The 7500-nt window shown below is 51.5% G+C and overlaps 2 non-coding genes across 2 annotated transcripts; both read left to right on the top strand.

Moving 5' to 3' along the window:
• The first annotated feature begins 4766 nt into the window (after window positions 1-4766).
• LOC126443468 (small subunit ribosomal RNA) lies at window positions 4767-6675 on the top strand. The gene has a single exon (XR_007581938.1). It is a non-coding gene; the product is annotated as a small subunit ribosomal RNA (ribosomal RNA).
• A 353-nt stretch (window positions 6676-7028) lies between these two features.
• On the top strand, window positions 7029-7183 carry LOC126443461 (5.8S ribosomal RNA). The gene has a single exon (XR_007581932.1). It is a non-coding gene; the product is annotated as a 5.8S ribosomal RNA (ribosomal RNA).
• The last annotated feature ends 317 nt before the right edge of the window (window positions 7184-7500 follow it).

Here is a 7500-nt window from a genome sequence, read left to right as displayed (position 1 = left end):
AACCGTATACACGGCACTGATTAGTAATAGATGCAGAGCCATCAGAATACAGATAATATATACAACCGTCCCTATACATGCTGAAAGACCTCTGCACACAATGAGAACCACACGTCAGCCAGACACTATCACACACTACTCTCTGCTCTAACAGGCACACACACAATATCTAACCACCAGCATGGAAGAACATCCGGTGCATCCTCTCCGCCACATTACACAATCCACACTATCATAACCAGACCGGGAGGTCCACCCAGAAAACAGAATATCCCACCCTTCCGACATCCGCCATTGCTCAGCTAAGCCACGAACACCCACACATGTCCTACACAGGGGTGCACCCAACATCACAATACTGCCTCCTGTCACGTACACAAACAATGGCAGGAATGAAAGACACAGATCTGCCACAACCTTGGAATCGGAGCGCCGCCTGTCATGAGCCACAAGTGCCATCCTGACGTGACAAATCGGATGATCCCGCAGGCATGCACTTACGATAATCACTATCAACGAACTGCCGCCCCCTCCCCCCCCAAAATACACCTTTTCCCTACAACGTGTACCTTAACCTAAGCTATATTGTACCTTAACCTAGCGATATTGTACCTTAACCTAAGGTATATCGTACCTTAACCTAACCTACATTGCGCCTTCACCTAACCTACGTTGTACCTTAACCTAACCTACGTTGTACCTTAACCTAACCTACGTTGTACCTTAACCTAACCTACGTTGTACCTTAACCTAACCTACGTTGTACCTTAACTAACTACGTTGTACCTTAACCTAACCTACGTTGTACCTTACCTAACCTACGTTGTACCTTACCTAACCTACGTTGTACCTTAACCTAACCTACGTTGTGCTTAACTCTAACCTACGTTGTGCCTTAACCTAACCTACGTTGTGCCTTAACCTAACCTACGTTGTGCCTTAACCTAACCTATGTTGTGCCTTAACCTAACCTATGTTGTGCCTTAACCTAACCTATGTTGTGCCTTAACCTAACCTATGTTGTGCCTTAACCTAACCTATGTTGTGCCTTAACCTAACCTATGTTGTGCCTTACCTAACCTATGTTGTGCCTTAACCTACCTATGTTGTGCCTTAACCTAACCTACGTTGTGCCTTACCTAACCTACGTTGTGCCTTAACCTAACCTACGTTGTGCCTTAACCTAACCTACGTTGTGCCTTAACCTAACCTACGTTGTGCCTTAACCTAACCTACGTTGTGCCTTAACCTAACCTACGTTGTGCCTTAACCTAACCTACGTTGTGCCTTAACCTAACCTACGTTGTGCCTTAACCTAACCTACGTTGTGCCTTAACCTAACCTACGTTGTGCCTTAACCTAACCTACGTTGTGCCTTAACCTAACCTACGTTGTGCCTTAACCTAACCTACGTTGTGCCTTAACTAACCTACGTTGTGCCTTAACCTAACCTACGTTGTGCCTTAACCTAACCTACGTTGTGCCTTAACCTAACCTACAGTTGTGCCTTAACCTAACCTACGTTGTGCCTTAACCTAACCTACGTTGTGCCTTAACCTACCTACGTTGTGCCTAACCTAACCTACGGTTGTGGCCTTAACCTAACCTACGTTGTGCTTAACCTAACCTACGTTGTGCTTAACCTAACCTACGTTGTGCCTTAACCTAACCTACGTTGTGCCTTAACCTAACCTACGTTGTGCCTTAACCTAACCTACGTTGTGCCTTAACCTAACCTACGTTGTGCCTTAACTAACCTACGTTGTGCCTTAACCTAACCTACGTTGTGCCTTAACCTAACCTACGTTGTGCCTTAACCTAACCTACGTTGTGCCTTAACCTAACCTACGTTGTGCCTTAACCTAACTATGTTGTGCCTTAACCTAACCTATGTTGTGCCTTAACCTAACCTATGTTGTGCCTTAACCTAACCTATGTTGTGCCTTAACCTAACCTATGTTGTGCCTTAACCTAACCCTATGTTGTGCCCTTAACCTAACCTATGTTGTGCCTTAACCTAACCTTATGTTGTGCCTTAACCTAACCTACGTTGTGCCTTACCTAACCCATATTGTACCTTAACCTAACCCATATTGTACCTTAACCTAACCATATTGTACCTTAACCTAACCCATATTGTACCTTAACCTAACCCATATTGTACCTTAACGTAACCTAATTTGTGACTTAACGTAACCTAATTTGTGCCTTAACGTAACCTAATTTGTGCCTTAACGTAACCTAATTTGTGCCTTAACGTAACCTAATTTGTGCCTTAACGTAACCTAATTTGTGCCTTAACGTAACCTAATTTGTGCCTTAACGTAACCTAATTTGTGCCTTAACGTAACCTAATTTGTGCCTTAACGTAACCTAATTTGTGCCTTAACGTAACCTAATTTGTGCCTTAACGTAACCTAATTTGTGCCTTAACGTAACCTAATTTGTGCCTTAACGTAACCTTAATTTGTGCCTTAACGTAACCTAATTTGTGCCTTAACGTAACCTAATTTGTGCCTTAACGTAACCTATTTGTGCCTTAACGTAACCTAATTTGTGCCTTAACGTAACCTAATTTGTGCCTTAACGTAACCTAATTTGTGCCTTAACGTAACCTAATTTGTGCCTTAACGTAACCTAATTTGTGCCTTAACGTAACCTAATTTGTGCCTTAACGTAACCTAATTTGTGCCTTAACGTAACCTAATTTGTGCCTTAACGTAACCTAATTTGTGCCTTAACGTAACCTAATTTGTGCCTTAACGTAACCTAATTTGGCTAACGTAACCTAATTTGTGCCTTAACGTAACCCAATGTTGTGCCTTAACGTAACCCATGTTGTGCCTTAACGTAACCCAATTTGTGCCTTAACGTAACCCATGTTGTGCCTTAACCTAACCTATATTGTGCCTCAACCTAACCTATATTGCGCCTTAACCTGACGCACGTTGTCGCTGAACCTGCTCTGTAATTGTTATGCAACTCGTTAAATTAGTGTAGTGTTGCCTAACCGCAACCCTCGCAATATAGTTCGCTATTCGCACTGCCCGGTCCCCTGTGTATCGCGTCATGTTAAACACCTTGCAGGTGTTGCTGACTTTCCACATGCTCCTGCTATACACTGTAATGTGGATAGCAGCAGGACGTACATGCCCCCCCCCCCTTCCCCCCTGCCTTCGCAAGCTGGTCGTTGAGAAGTTTGCATGTTCAATGCCCTTCGCATGCCGACGTACTCAGCCTACGTTGTGGTACGGCCTGTCACCTGTCCGCCGATGTACGCAAAACCCACAAACTGTACTGCACATTGGTCCGTATGTACTGAATGATACATCGTGGCACATGTGTGACCGTACGACGACTGCGCCTAGCAACGGCAGACCATACAGTCCAAATATTGTGCACGCAGCTACGTGTCGTCTCCCTATAAGAGCTGGATTGCAGTGTGGTACGCCATTCAGACGTGTGGGAGGAACGGACGCCCTGGATGGCGATCAGCATGAGCAGTCTGTTGATGTAGTGGAGCGTGTATTCGGACGTAGTCGTCTCTTCTCACACACCGTGATAGCATGTTGCACCGCGTTCCACATCTGCGACATCCTGCAGAGGCCGGCTGACAGTCGTTCGCGCAATGGACACCGCATACGTACGGGGGCTACCTTCCACGTGTTCTCGAGGCGTGCACATGTTGTTGCGTCTATGTGGGCAGACGTAGTGTGTTGTGACACCTGACACAGGCATGCAATACTCGTTGCAAATGGCGATGGACGTCTACGTTTGCTGGTGACGTTACGCAAATGAACAACAGGTAACCCGTTGTGGTGCGGTTGTTCTCGCTAGAGGTGAATCAGTGTTGGCGACGATCGGTCGAGCTATTAACCGGTTGTTTCAGGGATACCCACCATGCCCACGAACGTGAAAGGGGACCCACCATGCCCACGAACGCGAAAGGGGATCTGGGTGTGAGGCGATACGCGGCGGTGGCTGGGTGGGACCGTCCCCGGCCGGTGAGGGGGGGGCCGCCCGGCGTGCTGGCAGCGCGGTGCGTGGGCGCACGCGCTACAGCCGGCTGGTGGGGGCGGCCAGTGGCAGGCGCGCCGGCCGACGGACGCGGCAGGCGGCGCAGCTGCGCGCCGGCGCCCCCTGCTCGCGGCGCCTTGCGGCCAAAGTAGGTCCTCGCGGGCCCGGTGCGAAGCGCGGTGGCCATCTGCAGTGTGCTGGTCCGATTGAGGACTGTGTGCGCTGAGGATGCGCCGCCGCCCGGCGCTCGGCGCCGCGACGCCGTCTGCTGCTCGGTCGCCCCAGCGGTTCTCGCAGGTGGTTTGTATCGCAGCTGTGCGGACGTGTTGGCGCGTGCGCTGTGCTGGGAGAGTTCGCTTCGGCACCCAAGTGGGGCTTTTGTCCTTCTGTGGCGCTGGCGTTGGAGCTGCCGGTCACCGTAGGTGGCGCGTGTTGTCTCCCGCCGGCAATGCCACGACAGCACGCTCCCGGGCCTCTGTCGGCAGCGGCAAGCTCAGTTGGGAGCACGGGTGGTCGCACCTAAAGCGTCTACTCGCCTAACTCCGGGCGATTGCGCCTCTCTCGAACCCGACCAAGTACTTAGGACGGCGCTGCGCGCCGCCGGGACCTGAGAGGGTTTCGAGGTGTGTTGTGCAGGGGAGCTCAGCCTCCTCCTGTTTGCAGAATAATTGAGCGGACGCTTGCGTGTTCGCGCGGGCCCCCGGGACACACTCCCGGGCGGCCGGCTGCTCAGCTCTAGTTGACGCAGCTCCCTGGTTGATCCTGCCAGTAGTCATATGCTTGTCTCAAAGATTAAGCCATGCATGTCTCAGTACAAGCCGCATTAAGGTGAAACCGCGAATGGCTCATTAAATCAGTTATGGTTCCTTAGATCGTACCCACGTTACTTGGATAACTGTGGTAATTCTAGAGCTAATACATGCAAACAGAGTCCCGACCAGAGATGGAAGGGACGCTTTTATTAGATCAAAACCAATCGGTCGGCTCGTCCGGTCCGTTTGCCTTGGTGACTCTGAATAACTTTGGGCTGATCGCACGGTCCTCGTACCGGCGACGCATCTTTCAAATGTCTGCCTTATCAACTGTCGATGGTAGGTTCTGCGCCTACCATGGTTGTAACGGGTAACGGGGAATCAGGGTTCGATTCCGGAGAGGGAGCCTGAGAAACGGCTACCACATCCAAGGAAGGCAGCAGGCGCGCAAATTACCCACTCCCGGCACGGGGAGGTAGTGACGAAAAATAACGATACGGGACTCATCCGAGGCCCCGTAATCGGAATGAGTACACTTTAAATCCTTTAACGAGTATCTATTGGAGGGCAAGTCTGGTGCCAGCAGCCGCGGTAATTCCAGCTCCAATAGCGTATATTAAAGTTGTTGCGGTTAAAAAGCTCGTAGTTGGATTTGTGTCCCACGCTGTTGGTTCACCGCCCGTCGGTGTTTAACTGGCATGTATCGTGGGACGTCCTGCCGGTGGGGCGAGCCGAAGGCGTGCGACCGCCTCGTGCGTGCTCGTGCGTCCCGAGGCGGACCCCGTTGAAATCCTACCAGGGTGCTCTTTATTGAGTGTCTCGGTGGGCCGGCACGTTTACTTTGAACAAATTAGAGTGCTTAAAGCAGGCAAGCCCGCCTGAATACTGTGTGCATGGAATAATGGAATAGGACCTCGGTTCTATTTTGTTGGTTTTCGGAACCCGAGGTAATGATTAATAGGGACAGGCGGGGGCATTCGTATTGCGACGTTAGAGGTGAAATTCTTGGATCGTCGCAAGACGAACAGAAGCGAAAGCATTTGCCAAGTATGTTTTCATTAATCAAGAACGAAAGTTAGAGGTTCGAAGGCGATCAGATACCGCCCTAGTTCTAACCATAAACGATGCCAGCCAGCGATCCGCCGCAGTTCCTCCGATGACTCGGCGGGCAGCCTCCGGGAAACCAAAGCTTTTGGGTTCCGGGGGAAGTATGGTTGCAAAGCTGAAACTTAAAGGAATTGACGGAAGGGCACCACCAGGAGTGGAGCCTGCGGCTTAATTTGACTCAACACGGGAAACCTCACCAGGCCCGGACACCGGAAGGATTGACAGATTGATAGCTCTTTCTTGATTCGGTGGGTGGTGGTGCATGGCCGTTCTTAGTTGGTGGAGCGATTTGTCTGGTTAATTCCGATAACGAACGAGACTCTAGCCTGCTAACTAGTCGCGTGACATCCTTCGTGCTGTCAGCGATTACTTTTCTTCTTAGAGGGACAGGCGGCTTCTAGCCGCACGAGATTGAGCAATAACAGGTCTGTGATGCCCTTAGATGTTCTGGGCCGCACGCGCGCTACACTGAAGGAATCAGCGTGTCTTCCTAGGCCGAAAGGTCGGGGTAACCCGCTGAACCTCCTTCGTGCTAGGGATTGGGGCTTGCAATTGTTCCCCATGAACGAGGAATTCCCAGTAAGCGCGAGTCATAAGCTCGCGTTGATTACGTCCCTGCCCTTTGTACACACCGCCCGTCGCTACTACCGATTGAATGATTTAGTGAGGTCTTCGGACTGGTACGCGGCATTGACTCTGTCGTTGCCGATGCTACCGGAAAGATGACCAAACTTGATCATTTAGAGGAAGTAAAAGTCGTAACAAGGTTTCCGTAGGTGAACCTGCGGAAGGATCATTACCGACTAGACTGCATGTCTTTCGATGTGCGTGTCGTGTCGCGCAACACGCAGCTACCTGTACGGCTCGCAGTAGCCGTGCGCCGCGTGCGGAACCACGCGTTCGTCTCAAAACTAACGGCAATGTTGTGTGGTACGAGCGCTGAAGCGCTGGAGCGGCTGGCCTGCGGCACCTGGCGCCTGGCGCCGGTTTTGAATGACTTTCGCCCGACTGCCTGTCCGCTCCGGTGTGGAGCCGTACGACGCCCATCGGCCGTGAGGCCGTTGGACACTGAACGCTGGAACAGGGCCGCCACACGCCTCAGTCCCGCCTATGCAACTGTCTCGAAAGAGATGGTGGAAACTATGAAAAGATCACCCAGGACGGTGGATCACTCGGCTCGTGGGTCGATGAAGAACGCAGCAAATTGCGCGTCGACATGTGAACTGCAGGACACATGAACATCGACGTTTCGAACGCACATTGCGGTCCATGGATTCCGTTCCCGGGCCACGTCTGGCTGAGGGTCGGCTACGTATACTGAAGCGCGCGGCGTTTGCCCCGCTTCGCAGACCTGGGAGTGTCGTGGCCGCCTGTGGGGCCGGCCGCGTCTCCTTAAACGTGCGATGCGCGCCCGTCGCCTGGCGGTTCGCATACCGGTACTTACTCGGTAGCGTGCACAGCCGGCTGGCGGTGTGGCGTGCGACACCTCGTACAACGACCTCAGAGCAGGCGAGACTACCCGCTGAATTTAAGCATATTACTAAGCGGAGGAAAAGAAACTAACAAGGATTCCCCCAGTAGCGCGCGAGCGAACAGGGAAGAGTCCAGCACCGAACCCCGCAGG

Source organism: Schistocerca serialis, unplaced genomic scaffold (assembly GCF_023864345.2).
Source record: "Schistocerca serialis cubense isolate TAMUIC-IGC-003099 unplaced genomic scaffold, iqSchSeri2.2 HiC_scaffold_153, whole genome shotgun sequence".
Lineage (NCBI taxonomy): Eukaryota > Metazoa > Arthropoda > Insecta > Orthoptera > Acrididae > Schistocerca > Schistocerca serialis.
Note: the sequence above shows the minus strand (reverse complement) of the source record. Positions and strands in the feature narration are given on the sequence as shown.